The sequence below is a fragment of the Amia ocellicauda genome, chromosome 10 (genome assembly GCF_036373705.1).
Source record: "Amia ocellicauda isolate fAmiCal2 chromosome 10, fAmiCal2.hap1, whole genome shotgun sequence".
NCBI classification, from domain to species: domain Eukaryota; kingdom Metazoa; phylum Chordata; class Actinopteri; order Amiiformes; family Amiidae; genus Amia; species Amia ocellicauda.
Window position 1 is genome coordinate 40,420,985 of NC_089859.1, and position 15,571 is coordinate 40,436,555.

Below are 15,571 nucleotides of genomic sequence, written 5' to 3' on the forward strand. Positions count from 1 at the left end.
GAAATGTTAATCTGTGATTCATAACTCTAGAATGTGTAATATCATTTAGTTTTCTTAAATATAAATGTGTGTTGCATTCAACTGTTTTGTTGATAATTTTAGAAATAAAATCTGTCAACGCCGAGAAATATCTTCTCATTCCTGTTTAACTGTTTAGTCTGAAATTGACACAAGTGAATAGACATTAGATTATTGGTGGCCCTGCCTATCCTTAATCATTGAATAATAATCAGTTAAGGGAAATTGTGGTAACAAGTAATGATAGGATCTTTCTCTGTACCTAAACGTTAATGAGACTGATATATATATATATATATATATATAACGAGAAGTTACCTGACATAAATACTAACCTGCGTAGTTATTTAATGTCTGACTAACAATACTAATGAGAGACTCACCTTCGTCTTACTAACCGGTATTGTAGTCAATGTGTTTATAACCTTTTTTGTTTAAAGATTTGTGTGTTATCATATGCGATCCCATGGTCTTTGATTTGGTCACGGAAGTGATTTGTCTTTGATTTGTTGATCTAGAGTTGAATTTTAATTAGTTTTTCCCTTTTGTATAATTAGTGTAGTGCTACATTTAGTCTTTGTTTTTGAATAAATTTGACAATTTATATCTGTCTGCGTCCAATTATTACAGAAATTGAGTTCTACAAGACTCCAGGATTCGTGATAAGGTAATACTATAAATTCACTTCTTTAATTGAAATTTATAAGTGTACCTTATACATAATGTATCTATTAAATTAACTGAACAATATGAAGCTAGTAACTATGTTTAATTAGTGCTGGTTTTACAGTTATAAATTGCTCAAATATTGTAAGAAAGACAATTTGACCGCCTGTTCTAAAGTGAAAGTTATATTCACATTAATTATTGCACTAATTCAGTGATATTTATGTTTATTGGCCTAGAATAAGGCAATAATTATGCCTAAACTGCCAACAACACAGTACTAAAGAGAATTGGACTCCCTGTTGTAAAGATTTACACTAGGGGTGTCCCGAAGCACAATACCTTATTCGGAAAGGCACGGATAATGGCTTCAAAACCAATAACGAATAATTTTGCCGAATAATATGCGGCTAAGGCTGAGACAGTCACAGCTTGTGTTTGATGGATAACAGGTGAGCCAGGGGATCATATCACGAAACTTAAATGTCTGAAATCACTAGGCAATAATGTCCGTGTGAAATGAATGTGTGTAAACTTTAGGAATGAAATGAGCGCAAATCAAATAGCAGCTCTCTGCGCTTCTCTCTGAAATCAGAGCTTTAACGGGGTGCTTGAATATGATTTCACTTTTCTAACTTTAGTTAGTGTGTAATGTTGCTGTTTGAGCATAAACAACATCTGCAAAGTTACGAAGCTCAAAGTTCAAAGCAAAGGGAGATATTTGCTGTTAAAGAAATCGTTTTTTAAGGACTACAACAAACGGCTGGGTTAGTGACATCACTAACCCTAGAATTGACATAAACCCCGTCCCCTGAACACAATTCAGAGATTATCAAGACAGAATATGCTAATCAATGAGTAGAAGATAACTAAACATAGTCCAGTTAACATAATAGATGGTGAGGTACATTACTACACACAAATAATATGGTTTGCTAAGTTGTTAATATGAAAGAATGTTGATCCTTCAAATGTTTAATACATGTTAAATAATGGGTAATATGTCCTTACTAATCAGAATTACTAGTGTACTTATGCTTAACTAATGCATCATTCTGGACTATTCAAATAAAGTGTTATCACAGTTCTTAATGACATGCATATTTTGGACATAGTCAGGTGCAAAAACAAGAAGGTTACTTTGTTGTCGGTGTTTGCGCAGAGGTTGCGTATGTTTGCGCACAGATAGCGGATAATCGCTCGCACCTTGGAACCTATTTCCGGGAGCGCGTTGTTGAGCCACCAGGCTCTGTTTTGTGCGGATGGGCGGCCGGAGCGCGTTAAGGGTTTTCTGTTACAACGTTGTCGTTAATAACTAATGATCTTCGCATGCAAGTCAATCAATCAAAACTAACTTGAGCTGGACAATAACTTTATTCTAGAGCTGCTGTAAAGCCAAAACAATCTCTGTCACTTTCATTTCTTATCACTGGAAAGCTGCTTTCAAACAATTCATATTGTTAAAAGCGCTATATAAATGAAGGTGATTGACTTCCCTTGCATAGACTTTTTGTCACTGCTGGTTTTACTGTTCTAAATAACAGTAGGACTTAGCCTAGATTTAATACCAGATTTCTTTGTTTTTTAAGTTCAAATGTATTATTATGTGAATTGGTACTTAAGTAAATGGTGTGTGATTATATGCATGACATTCATTCGGTGACAGTGGAATACAAACAGTCTTACCGGTGTATTCTCAACATCAGTTTCATCTGAATCCGTATATCCGTGTATCATAACAGCTTCACATTATTTATTGGCCCCGACAGTGTAAAAACAAATTAAATGCATTAGATAGGTCTACTTACTGCTCACAAACTTGATAGAGGCAGCGTACACTGGCCAGCCATGTTTTGGCTTTTTCCCTTTCTGCCATCCCACAGCAGCTGAACAGTCAGTTTGCGGGTATCCATCGTCATCCATCTTGGTGTCATCATATTTACGTATGGCTTCGGTTTCCACCTCGCTATACATCCCAGCATCCTCCCCACTGACCCATTGGACCACTGCAAACTTTCTCATCACACCTTGGGCTTTAGAAGAGTTTGGCTTTTAGTGAATTTAGATCACGGCTGTTTCATCAGATCTCACATGGGAAGGTCACAGTTTTGTGTCTTGTGAGTCTGATTGTAGCGTCATGGGCATCATTTTTGCTTTGTAAGACCAGTTTGCCAGACACAGACATAATGCTAGGCCAGCTAAATGTCAGCTGCATGCAAGTTAGCTGCAGATCTGTGAAAGATTAGTACAATCGATAATGAGGGCTGTCGATTTAACGCGGTAATCTGATTCATTAACGTTAGTTGTGAGAAACTAACGCGATTCAAATATTTTAACTCAATTAACCCACCCGCCCCTGACCAACGTAGGTAGATTTGTGTAATGAAATAGATTCAAAACTGAATCGCTTGACAGTAAAAAAAGTAAATGTAGTCTAATGTTAACGGTATAATACCCATTCAACATAAACCAACAAATACATGAATCCAGTTCACGTTACCTAAATACACGAAGCAAGGGCAATATCAAAGTTGTTGCTGGCTCAGTTAGCTCCTAGCAAGGTAACCTTAACTCTTGCAACTGTTGTCTTATTGAACAAACCAACTACTTTGCTTATAAATTACTAAATGAACCAACCTGAATCAACACAAATCCCTGAGTAATAATTACAACAAGATACAATTATTCTTTCCTTCGGGGTGACGTTAGAAATCCATGTTTAATCGATCTGAAACCTCTGTTGAAACTTAAAGCAACGGCCCGTTTTACCGCTGTCTGGCTGCTTCAATGAGTCAGTGATCTGGATTTCTATTGGATCCCGCGCAGCAGTTCAAACATCAACCAATCGGCATATTGTATGGTCTTATGGCCCTAATTCACTTGCCTACATGTAGCGATGTGTTTTCTATTATGCAAAATGGCGAAACGAAAATTGTGTTGCTTTAACAGTTGCCAAGAAGAAAGAATGATTCCTCGTCGTACTCGGACCAGGTGGAAAACAAGGCAAAACTTGTTTTTCCAGCAAAGTTTTGGTCATATTGATAATTTATAGGCCCTAGAAATGTGTGTATTAAATATGATAAACTATAATATATTCATAAATAGGCATTATACTTATTGTTGAACATAATTGTACAAATAATGTTTAGTTTAAGTTATGTTAAGTTTTAAGGTTTTAAAAATGTGTTTAAAATGTTGTAAAATGCATTGACAAACATATCTGAAGGCGAGTAGATTTCCCACTACAGCTGGTCATGTTGTTTTTAAATGCTGCCCGTGAACTGAACAATGAACGAAGTCACCATATCTAAATATTCACAACAAACACCCTTTCGACATGAAACCAAGAAATGAGAGCAATGCTTTCACTGCTCGCCATAGCGTCTCAATGTTAGTGTCCCTCAGCAGGATATGTCGCCCATTTTAGGTTTACAGACATTCTATAAATTAGCAGCCTGGCATTAGTACTGTCAGTAAAATATTATGCATGGCTAATAATTTTATGTCATAATAATATATTCATCTGTAGCCTATGGAGATGGCTTCCATCTCAAGACACCAATATAAATCTAAGCACAACAGCAATGCTAAAATGTAATGTATTATTGTGTCTGTAAAAGTGAAAGGAGCATACAGGTAGATGGTGGGGTGGGTTGTGAACACTAGCTTTAATCTTGATGAACATCCTGGGAATTAATAACAGTCAAAACAGCTTGCCATATTGTTGAACAAGAATATCAACATTTAGAGTAAAACAGGTTTCTTTTGGTACACACTTTGCTTATGATCACTCAAATTTGGATTCTTTCCCATTTGTTACAGAATACCAACCAATCAAACCTGGTGTCTTCAGGTCCCTCAAATGACCATGTCACAGATGCCAGTTGGCTGAACATCCTCGCATTTTCCATGAAGCACAATGTAACAGAGGCTTTAATGGAGGACCTACTGAAGCTGTTAAGGTTATGTAGTGGGGATGCTGCAAGCATCCCAAGTAGCAAGTACATGCTAGAGAAGGAGTTTAAAGATTATGTAGACAAATCAGAATACCATCTGTGAGACAAAGTTTAGAGCTGGGTCAATTTTTTATTTGTATACCTTTGAGGAATCAACTTCAAGCTCTTTTGGAGAATGAGCCTATTCCAAATATTTACAATGACCAAAACAGATGGAATAACAGATTTTTCAGATGGGAAGTTGTACAAATATCTGAAATCAGTTAGTGATTCATTCTTTTCCCTGTCTTTCAATTGTGATGGAGTGCCAGTGTTCCAGTCATCTAAATACAGCATATGGCCCTTACTATGCTCTGTTAATGAATTACCCCCAGAGGAAAGAGATACAAATGTCATACTATGTGCCTTGTGGTTTGGGTCATCAAAACCACAAATGACTAGCTTCCTCAAACCTTTTGTGGAGGAATGCAAAAGTCTTGGACAAACAGGTCTTCAGTGGCAGGATCCAGTAGATCACTCAATCAAAACGACAAAGGTCTATGCATTATGTGCCATAAGTGATGCTGTTGCACGACCTTTACTGCAAAATTTCAAGCAGTTTAATGGAGAGTATGGGTGTGGGCACTGTCTTCATCCAGGTGTTCCTTAGAGATCATGACACAACTGTGCAAATAGGTGAGATTGCCAAAAATAATGAACAGAGCATTTTGGGCATAAAAGGGCCATCTCCAATTGTGGACTTGCCAGATTTTGACCTGATCAATGGCATGGTCCCTGATTACATGCATTGTGTGTTGCTGGGGGTTTGCCGGCAAATAGCCACTTTATGGTTTGATTCCAAAAGCTATAGTAAACCATGGTATGTTGGTTTGAACACTGTAACAGTGGATGTAAATCTTTTAGCAATCAAGCCTCTAAGCATTTTTTCCAGAATCCCACGGTCTATTGTTGAGCTAAGGTTTTGGAAAGCTCACGAATGACAGAACTGGCTTTTATATTACAGTTTGCCAGTCCTGGAGGGGATACTTCCAAACAGGTATCTTTGCCACTGGGCTCTACTTGTGGAGGGTGTGAGCATTTTGCTAGGTTCAGACATTAGCCAAGAGGATATTGACCATGCTCATGAGGCTCTTGAGCTTTATGTTAAATCAGTTCAGTCTTTGTATGGCGAAGATCAGGTGACCTACAATATGCATTCACTTCTGCATTTGACTAAGAGTGTTGAGAATTTGGGTCCTCTCTGGGCCCAGTCTGCTTTCATGTTTGAGAGCTATAATGGCTACTTGCTCAAGCAAGTCAAAAGCAGTAATGCAGTGCCTCAGCAGCTTTGCAAAAGAGTAGCATGGTCTCGGGCATTGCCACGCATAGCTAAGGCCTGCTCATCCAATGATGTTTCACCTGAAATTAAATCATTCTACACAGAAATGACCTCTGGTAAACGTCATGTAAAGAATTATACTAGATATGACTTGCACTTGGAGTGCCAAAGATTAGGCCAGTGTCTGAAAATAATATGAATGCATTGCATGCATTGCTAGATGTACCTGGGACCTCTATTGGCAGGTACTACAACAGAATAGTTATCAACGGAGAGGTCATTCAAAGCCAAACATACACAAAGACAAAGAAAAGGAACAACTCGGTTGTGATATTGAAAGATGGCAGTATTTTCACGGTTTCACACTTTCTCTGTGTCAGTGATGACCAATATCACTTATATGCAGTTGGCAAATTTGGAAATTGTACAGTGCAGAAACTGGTTCGAGGATCTGCTGTCAAAATATCACTGACCTTTATGCGGACTGTTCATTTTCCTACAGGATTTGAAAGAGCAGTTGATCTAAGGTTGATTATACAGTATATGACCATGTTTGATTATAGGCATAGGGCTCCACTTAGGACAAGGCAAGAGCATGAGTTAAGTACAGCCTTATACTGCTAAACTGCACTGTGTTTTATACATGTCTTCATATGCTGGACATTCATATTAAATTTGCACTATTTTCCTATGTTTTTACTTCATCAAAAACTATATGCCTTTAGTTGTATGTAGGACATATATGATTAAAAATACATTAATATTATGCAATTTATATATGTGTTTTTTGCAGCATATATGTCCCTTACAATATTCGGTTTGAACATATAAGAATCACAGGTTTTTTTAGGAAAAGGAAAGGATCCAAGTGCAGGCTTTAGAGTTGAAGCAGATAATCCAATAAGGGCAAAACGAGAGAGCATAAACAGGGACAGTCCAGGTCAAACGATCAAGCGAACAGGCTAGTAGAGAGATCCGAAAGGGGTAAACGAGAGAAGGAAGCAAGAGGTCAAAAATACACGGGAAGGCAATCAAGAAACAAGGCTTAGAATTGATTCAGGAGAGAATGCAAGACTTCGCGATGAATCTAGGAAACAGAGGGGTACTGTGTACTGTGAAGGAGAGAGGGATTGAACGAGGTGAATGAAGGATTGACCAATGATAGGAGAGGAGGACAGAACAGGTGCACCTGGTAGGGAAGAATGTGGAAAGACTGGTTTGACTGGACAAAGGACAAGAGAAGCACTAAACTAGTATTTGGGAGAGGGAGACCTCTGGTGGTGAACTAAGGTAGAAGCAGGGGAGACCGTGACAGTCTCCAAGGTTCTCATCGTAAATAACAAACAGAAATCAAACTACCTTCTGGCCTGACCTTCTAGCTTGACCTTATCTTTCTTAAGTATACAAGAGAGATTAACAGGTGTGAGAAAAGAATTTCTAACTTTCCTTCCACACATACATACATACATACATACATACATACATACATACATACATACGGAAAATAAATAATAGAATTTTGAATCACAATAAGATGTTATCAAGTACAGAAAAAGAAAATGTAATAAAATGTGATCTTAAATACATACAAATAAAGAAAATTGGTTTACTATTTCCAGATTCCTTTTTTGAAATACAATGACATGCATTACAAATGAGTATTTACATTATATTTACAGCCGGTGCTCGTGTGTCACTGTGTCCCTCAGGCTGTGGTAGGCGCTGACATATTGGGCAGCCAGGGTGGCTGTGTGTCCCTCCCCCAGGAGGACTGACCGTTTTTCTTTTTTCTAAGTTTTGTCACAGGTTGGGTGGGCATCCATTATGTTGTTACAGAATGTGTCCCTTATTTTGGGCTAAAGCTTTCCGTGGAGGGGAACGTGGATCAGTTTGTACCATTTTTGGGAAGATCTGCCTTGTTGGGGCGGAGCTGTGATCCAGGTGAACAGCAGATCGGGCATAGGTGGGCATGTGGGCAGAGGAGTAGGAAGGCCGGTCAAGCAAATAAGCTTGCTAAGGTACGCAGCAGCAGCAAGCAGCCCCCCCATCCAGCCAGCCAGCCAGTCTGGCTAGCAGTGACTGAGTGGTTGACAGACGGCAAGCAACGGAATGTACGTGCTCTGTGATGTCATAGCAGTCAGCTGAGAGAGGCTCGTGATGTCATCGCTGAGCTGTCTGTCTGTCTGTCTGTCTCTCTCTCTCTCTCTCTCTCTCTCTCTCTTCCTCTCAATTCAATTCATTTGTATTGTCAAAGCAATTGGACATACATACATACATACATACATATATACACTCACCTAAAGGATTATTAGGAACACCATACTAATACTGTGTTTGACCCCCTTTCGCCTTCAGAACTGCCTTAATTCTACGTGGCATTGATTCAACAAGGTGCTGAAAGCATTCTTTAGAAATGTTGGCCCATATTGATAGGATAGCATCTTGCAGTTGATGGAGATTTGTGGGATGCACATCCAGGGCACGAAGCTCCCGTTCCACCACATCCCAAAGATGCTCTATTGGGTTGAGATCTGGTGACTGTGGGGGCCAGTTTAGTACAGTGAACTCATTGTCATGTTCAAGAAACCAATTTGAAATTATTCGACCTTTGTGACATGGTGCATTATCCTGCTGGAAGTAGCCATCAGAGGATGGGTACATGGTGGTCATAAAGGGATGGACATGGTCAGAAACAATGCTCAGGTAGGCCGTGGCATTTAAACGATGACAATTAGCACTAAGGGGCCTAAAGTGTGCCAAGAAAACATCCCCCACACCATTACACCACCACCACCAGCCTGCACAGTGGTAACAAGGCATGATGGATCCATGTTCTCATTCTGTTTACGCCAAATTCTGACTCTACCATCTGAATGTCTCAACAGAAATCGAGACTCATCAGACCAGGCAACATTTTTCCAGTCTTCAACTGTCCAATTTTGGTGAGCTTGTGCAAATTGTAGCCTCTTTTTCCTATTTGTAGTGGAGATGAGTGGTACCCGGTGGGGTCTTCTGCTGTTGTAGCCCGTCCGCCTCAAGGTTGTACGTGTTGTGGCTTCACAAATGCTTTGCTGCATACCTCGGTTGTAACGAGTGGTTATTTCAGTCAAAGTTGCTCTTCTATCAGCTTGAATCAGTCGGCCCATTCTCCTCTGTCCTCTAGCATCAACAAGGCATTTTCGCCCACAGGACTGCTGCATACTGGATGTTTTTCCCTTTTCACACCATTCTTTGTAAACCCTAGAAATGGTTGTGCGTGAAAATCCCAGTTACTGAGCAGATTGTGAAATACTCAGACCGGCCCGTCTGGCACCAACAACCATGCCACGCTCAAAATTGCTTAAATCACCTTTCTTTCCCATTCAGACATTCAGTTTGGAGTTCAGGAGATTGTCTTGACCAGGACCACACCCCTAAATGCATTGAAGCAACTGCCATGTGATTGGTTGGTTAGATAATTGCATTAATGAGAAATTGAACAGGTGTTCCTAATAATCCTTTAGGTGAGTGTATATATATATATATATATATACATACATACATACATCCATACATGCTAGAAAGTCATTACTATGTTATCTTAAAGGCTAACTAAGCAGAACATATATCATTATAGAACAGAGTTCATAGGTCAACACATGGTTTTAGGGAACAGGCACATAGGTCAAACCGTTTGACATTGTCTCCAAGGTTCTCATCGTAAATAACAAACAGAAATCAAACTATCTTCTGGGCTGACCTTCTAGTTTGACCGTATCTTTCTTAAGTATACAAGAGAGAAAAACAGGTGTAAGAAAATAATTTCTAATTTTCCTTCTACACATATATACATACATACATACATATGTAGCGTTATGTTGGGTGTATTTGGATAAGAGCATTTGGGCTCTGAGCTGAAGCACGGATCTAAAGAAGACCTCTCCCCCCCCAAAGTTATCAGATTTCCTTAGCTCATCAGCTTGGAACTGGTTTGCATCAAAGTGACAGTTTTGGGGAGGATGGCACCGAGAAGAGGCCAAATAGTTTGGAATTCTGCTATGAGATGTCTGGAGAAAGGGGCCTGTAGGTGATAAAAACTCTTTGAAGTGGATGAGAGCCGAAATCCCGACATAGAGCTACGAACCCGGGCCAACCGGCATTTCCAAAAGATGGCATGGATTGACATCAGTCATAAATCAAGCCCCCCTCCAATAGGACACTGGGGGCTGAAACCGAAATCCAATCTCAAGAACTCAGGGACCAATCACCTACTGATCTGACAGACTTTAAGGAACAGCGGACAGTCTTTCTCTCTCTCTTTCTCTCACCTGAACCAGAAACTCGCTGCCACAGCTCAACCTGTAGCTCTGTTGCCAGAACCGGAATCAGAAACCAACCAAGTCTTTGCCGGCAACAGAAGAGTTAAACTGGGAGAAGGAGATTGAGCCGTACGAAGAATTCTTTTAAAGGACTTTATTAAATAAATAACTTTACAGACCCACCTGATCAGTGGAGTTTTACAGCTGGACAATTGACTAAGTCGACTGAATACGAAAGTGTCAGTCACTTAAATAGCTATTTGAGTCTTAAGAAACTTGACCCTTGGAACAAACAGGGCCCTGCTTTCCTCAAAGACTTCGTCTTCAAGTAACTACGGTGGAACCCTGCTTACAAAGAAGATTTTGTGCACAGTCTTGGAGCCTTCAAACCAGTGGAAAATCTGTTTGGAAAAGACTCTACATTCCCGAAACCCCAACTTCCAGGTGCATCGACTGAGTGGAAGTTCTTGGACAAAGCCGAACCAGACTGCCTTTGTTCCAAACCACACAGACCTCGTGCCGTGTGCTGTTATCTGAGCCCGAAGCCAGAGAGGCCTCTCTGCGACGAAGTTCAGATAAGTTTAACAGTTTGGAGTTTGTGATTCATGACATTTGAGAAATCAATTAGAAATGTTAATCTGTGATTCATAACTCTAGAATGTGTAATATCATTTAGTTTTCTTAAATATAAATGTGTGTTGCATTAAACTGTTTTGTTGATAATTTTAGAAATAAAATCTGTCAACGCCGAGAAATATCTTCTCATTCCTGTTTAACTGTTTAGTCTGAAATTGACACAAGTTAATAGACATTAGATTATTGGTGGCCCTGCCTATCCTTAATCATTGAATAATAATCAGTTAAGGGAAATTGTGGTAACAAATAGGATCTTTCTCGGCACCTAAACGTAAATGAGACTGATATATATATAACGAGAAGTTACCTGACATAAATACTAACCTGCGTAGTTATTTAATGTCTGACTAATAATACTAACGAGAGACTCACCTTCGTCTTACTAACCGGTATTGTAGTCAATGTGTTTATAACCTTTTTTGTTTAACGATTAGTTAAACGGAATGTACGTGCTCTGTGCTGTCATAGCAGTAAGCTGAGAGAGGCTCGTCATGTCATCACTGAGCTGGCTGGCTGGCTGGCTCTCTGTGTGTGTGTGTGTGTGTATGTGTGTCTCTCTGTCTGTCTGTCTGTCTCTCTCTCTCTCTCTCTCTCTCTCTCTCTCTCCCTCTCAATTCAATTCATTTGTATTGTCAAAGCAATTGGACATGCATACATACATACATATATATGGAAAATAAACAATATGTGTACATCTCTTTCGGCATTAGTGGTGCCCTCACAGATGTGCAAGTTACATGACAGACAGACAGACAGACACACACACACTTTCACACACAGACAGACAGACACACACAGAAACACACACACATACTTTGACAGACAGACAGACAGACACACGCATATTATGGGTCTTTGTTGGGTAGTGAAATGGATAGCATCAGTCGCAGTGTGGGTAATGTCAGGGAGCCAATCATAGTCCCCGTTATTTGCATATCGTGGCGCAAAGCATTCTGGGAAAAGCAACTAAACACGTTTAGTCATGTATTTGTCCATAGTTTACACATGAGATGAAAGAGACAGTATGACGTATTGAGCACCTGGGATTCCTCATGTGTATGTGAGGGGCAGAGGAACCGGATCCCAAGTGTGCGTCCCAGGTGCTATAGGTTTCAAAGCATGCAGGGGAATAGGCACCCCACCCTGACACCTATAGAAGACTGGATAGGGAGATATAAATAGCAATGGGGAGACTCTTGTACTTGGTGTGGCTCTATCCATATAGTGGGGCCAGCAGCCACTTAGCAGGTGCAGCAATAGAAGCTCAGCCTGGGGAGACTGGATTTAGCATTTCCTCTCCATTTTGATAACTATCCATAATCATTTCTGCAAAATACTTCTATGATACCTATGTATGTTTTTTACTTGTACTATATTATACTATCAAGTATCAGTGTACACATACAATGTGACCTGTTACATTAATACAGAGGCCAGATCTCTAATAGCCACTGTCCCCTGATATTACACTTTTTTACAATCACTTTGGCACTCATTTCAGAACCTTGATGTCATTTTTCAAAACTCTAGACACTAAACTCACACTCGATGATCAAAATGCACATTTTTCAAAACTCTAACACTTTTTTACAATTGCTTGGATACAATACACATCAACCTCAGATCATTTGTTCATTGAACTAAAATGACACAACTTACATCAAAGTATTACCATTTCAAAATGCAATTCACACATTACATCTGAGATCACTGTCTATTCATTTCATTACAAAGATCTAACTATCAATTGATACAGCTGCTCAAAATGATAAGTGACTGTTGCATTACTCTTAATGCATAATTTTATGGAAACTGACAAACAATATTCCATGTTTCGATCATGAAAGTTTCAGGATAATGAGATCCATTGACACCAATAACCGAGGAGCATGAACCAGTTGGACTACATTATCTATGGATGTAATATTTCATCATCATTCATCATCATGTAGCACTTTTCCACACCATGTTTTCAGTGTGGAAGGAAAGTTAGAAATTCTTTCTCTAATACCTGTTTTTCTCTCTTGTATACTTAAGAAAGATAAGGTCAAGCTAGAAGGTCAGGCCAGAAGGTAGTTTGATTTCTGTTTGTTATTTACGATGAGAATCTTGGAGACAATGTCAAACAGTATGATTGAAGTGCCTGCTCCCTAATCCATGTGTTGATCTATGAACTCTGTCCTATAATGATATAAATTCTGCTTAGCTAACTTTTAAGATAACATAGTAATGACTTTCTGATTATAACCAGCTCTTTGATTTTTGTATATAAAAGCTCTGACTGTTAAAATGAAGGCAGAGCGACTTTGGGATCTACTTGAGTCACTGTTCCTCTCCACGCTGCATGTATTAAAGGCATTGCAACTAACGCTCCAACCTGGTTGAAGATGATTGTTCTTCCACATCAGATTTGACATTACTGTATGTATGCAGGCCCTTGTAATTGCTTTTCCAATACTGCCAACTGGTTATTGATGATTGATTTCACATTGTGGTACGAGTATCGAGTGAAATGAGTGCTATCCACCCCAGCAACACAGTGATAACATGGAGCCGGCAAGTCATCCAGGTCACAATAGAGGTCAAGCAGTGGGAGGAGGAAGACGTGGTGGTCAAAGGAATGGAAGGGGACATGCACCCCTTCTGAGAGGTGGTCGTGGGCCTCGTCATAGAGGAGGGCTTAGGCCTCACCAGAGAGGCAGCCATGGGCCTCATTTGAGAGGTGTTGGGGGAACGTGGTAGAGGACAAGGCCACGGACCAGACAGCGGCAGCAACAGCAAATAGTGTCCAGTGAAATCCGAGAAATAGTTGTAGAGCATGTTGTAAATCATGGCATGACCATGACTGAGGCAGCTACAATGATTCAATCAAACCTCAGAATCAACTCAGGATCAACTGTGGCCTCAATCATCAGAAATGTCCGTACTGAGAAGCGGCAAGTCTTCAGCATGCACTAAACATTAGGCTACTCTCAATTGTCAAATGACTGTATACTGCATACCAATGTGTAGCACAGAGTATAGTGTGCCTTTTGAAAGAAATGCAGACAGAGTGAAGCAGCTGATGACTGAGTATGTTCAGGTATGTTCAGTTTCAAGATGCCTCTTGTGAAAAATGGTTGTGAGAACCTGAACCTGAACACAGGGCTGATGGAAATTTAGAAGTACAGTAATCAATCCTTTGTTTTGCTTTTTACACTAAGCCAGGTGAGGAACACTGCAGTTGACATTTTACTGTAGTTTTGTTCTTTTTTGTAGCTAATTATTGTTGCATGGATTCAAAGAAACCTATGGTGTGATTTGATTGTATTGCATCAATACATTTCAGATTTTGTTCAATGATTCCACTGTGTCTGTAGTATTCTCTCTACTAGTCCTTTTACAGTGATGTATTTATGTGTAGTACCATAATGAAACATGTATCACATATTTTGTACTACAATATTTAATGATTGTACGAACAACTACACAGTGAAACTATCGGTATCTTCTGTGTTACTATGTTACTATGGTATTTCATGATAAATGAGTTATTTGAACCAACAAGTCTGCAAGTGCAAGGTTTCTTTAAAGATATGAAAGGCTGTTCAATGTTCAAAACATTGTATTGTGCAGTGTTACAAGTGATGACCGTTTTGAGTTTTGTGTCTAGTTTTGAAAAATGACATCAAGGTTCTGAAATTAGTGACAAAGTGATTGTAAAAAACTGTATATTCATCCTATTTAATGTGCTCTTTTAAAATGTACTTTTCTTTTTTATGTTGCCATTTCTGTTCTACCAATGTTTCAGTTGTTAGCCAAAGATTGACAGAGTACATCTCATACACACAGGCCAGACAGCAAGGATTTCTTTTTGAAATTCAATTACAAATGCTGCATGAATTCATCAATACGATTAGAGCTCCTGAAAACTCACTCTACAGCATCTCATTAGCAGTGAAAAGAAACCAAGAAAGTTGGGACAGTCGACTGTTTACCACTATGTAACATCACCTTTTCTTTTAATAACACTTATTAAGCACTTGGGCACTGAAGACACCACTTGGTTAAGTTTAGCAAGTGGGATTTCCCCCCATTCATCCATTATGCATTTCCTCAGTTGCGCAACTGCACAGGGCCTTCGTTGTCTTAATTTGCACTTCATAGTGCGCCACACATTCTCAATTCGGAGACAGGTCAGGACTGCAGGCAGGCCATGCTAGCACCCGCACTCTCTGCCTACGCAACCATGCGCTTGTAATCTGGGCAGAATGTGGTTTGGCGTTATCCTGCTGAAAAATGCAGGGACGTCCCTGGAAAAGATGATGTCTGGATGGCAGCATATGTTGCTCCAAAATGTGTACATCTCTTTCTGCAAAAATGGTGCCCTCACAGATGTGCGAGTTACATGACAGACAGACACTCATACACACTGTCACACCCACACACACACACACACTTTCACAGACAGACACACGCACACACACACACACACACACACACACTTTCACAGACACACACACACACACACACACTTTCACACAGAGACAGACACACACACACTTACATACATACATACATACATACATACAGTGAGGGAAAAAAGTATTTGATCCCCTGCTGATTTTGTGCGTTTGCCCACTCACAAAGAAATGATCAGTCTATAATTTTAATGGTAGGTGTATTTTAACAGTGAGAGA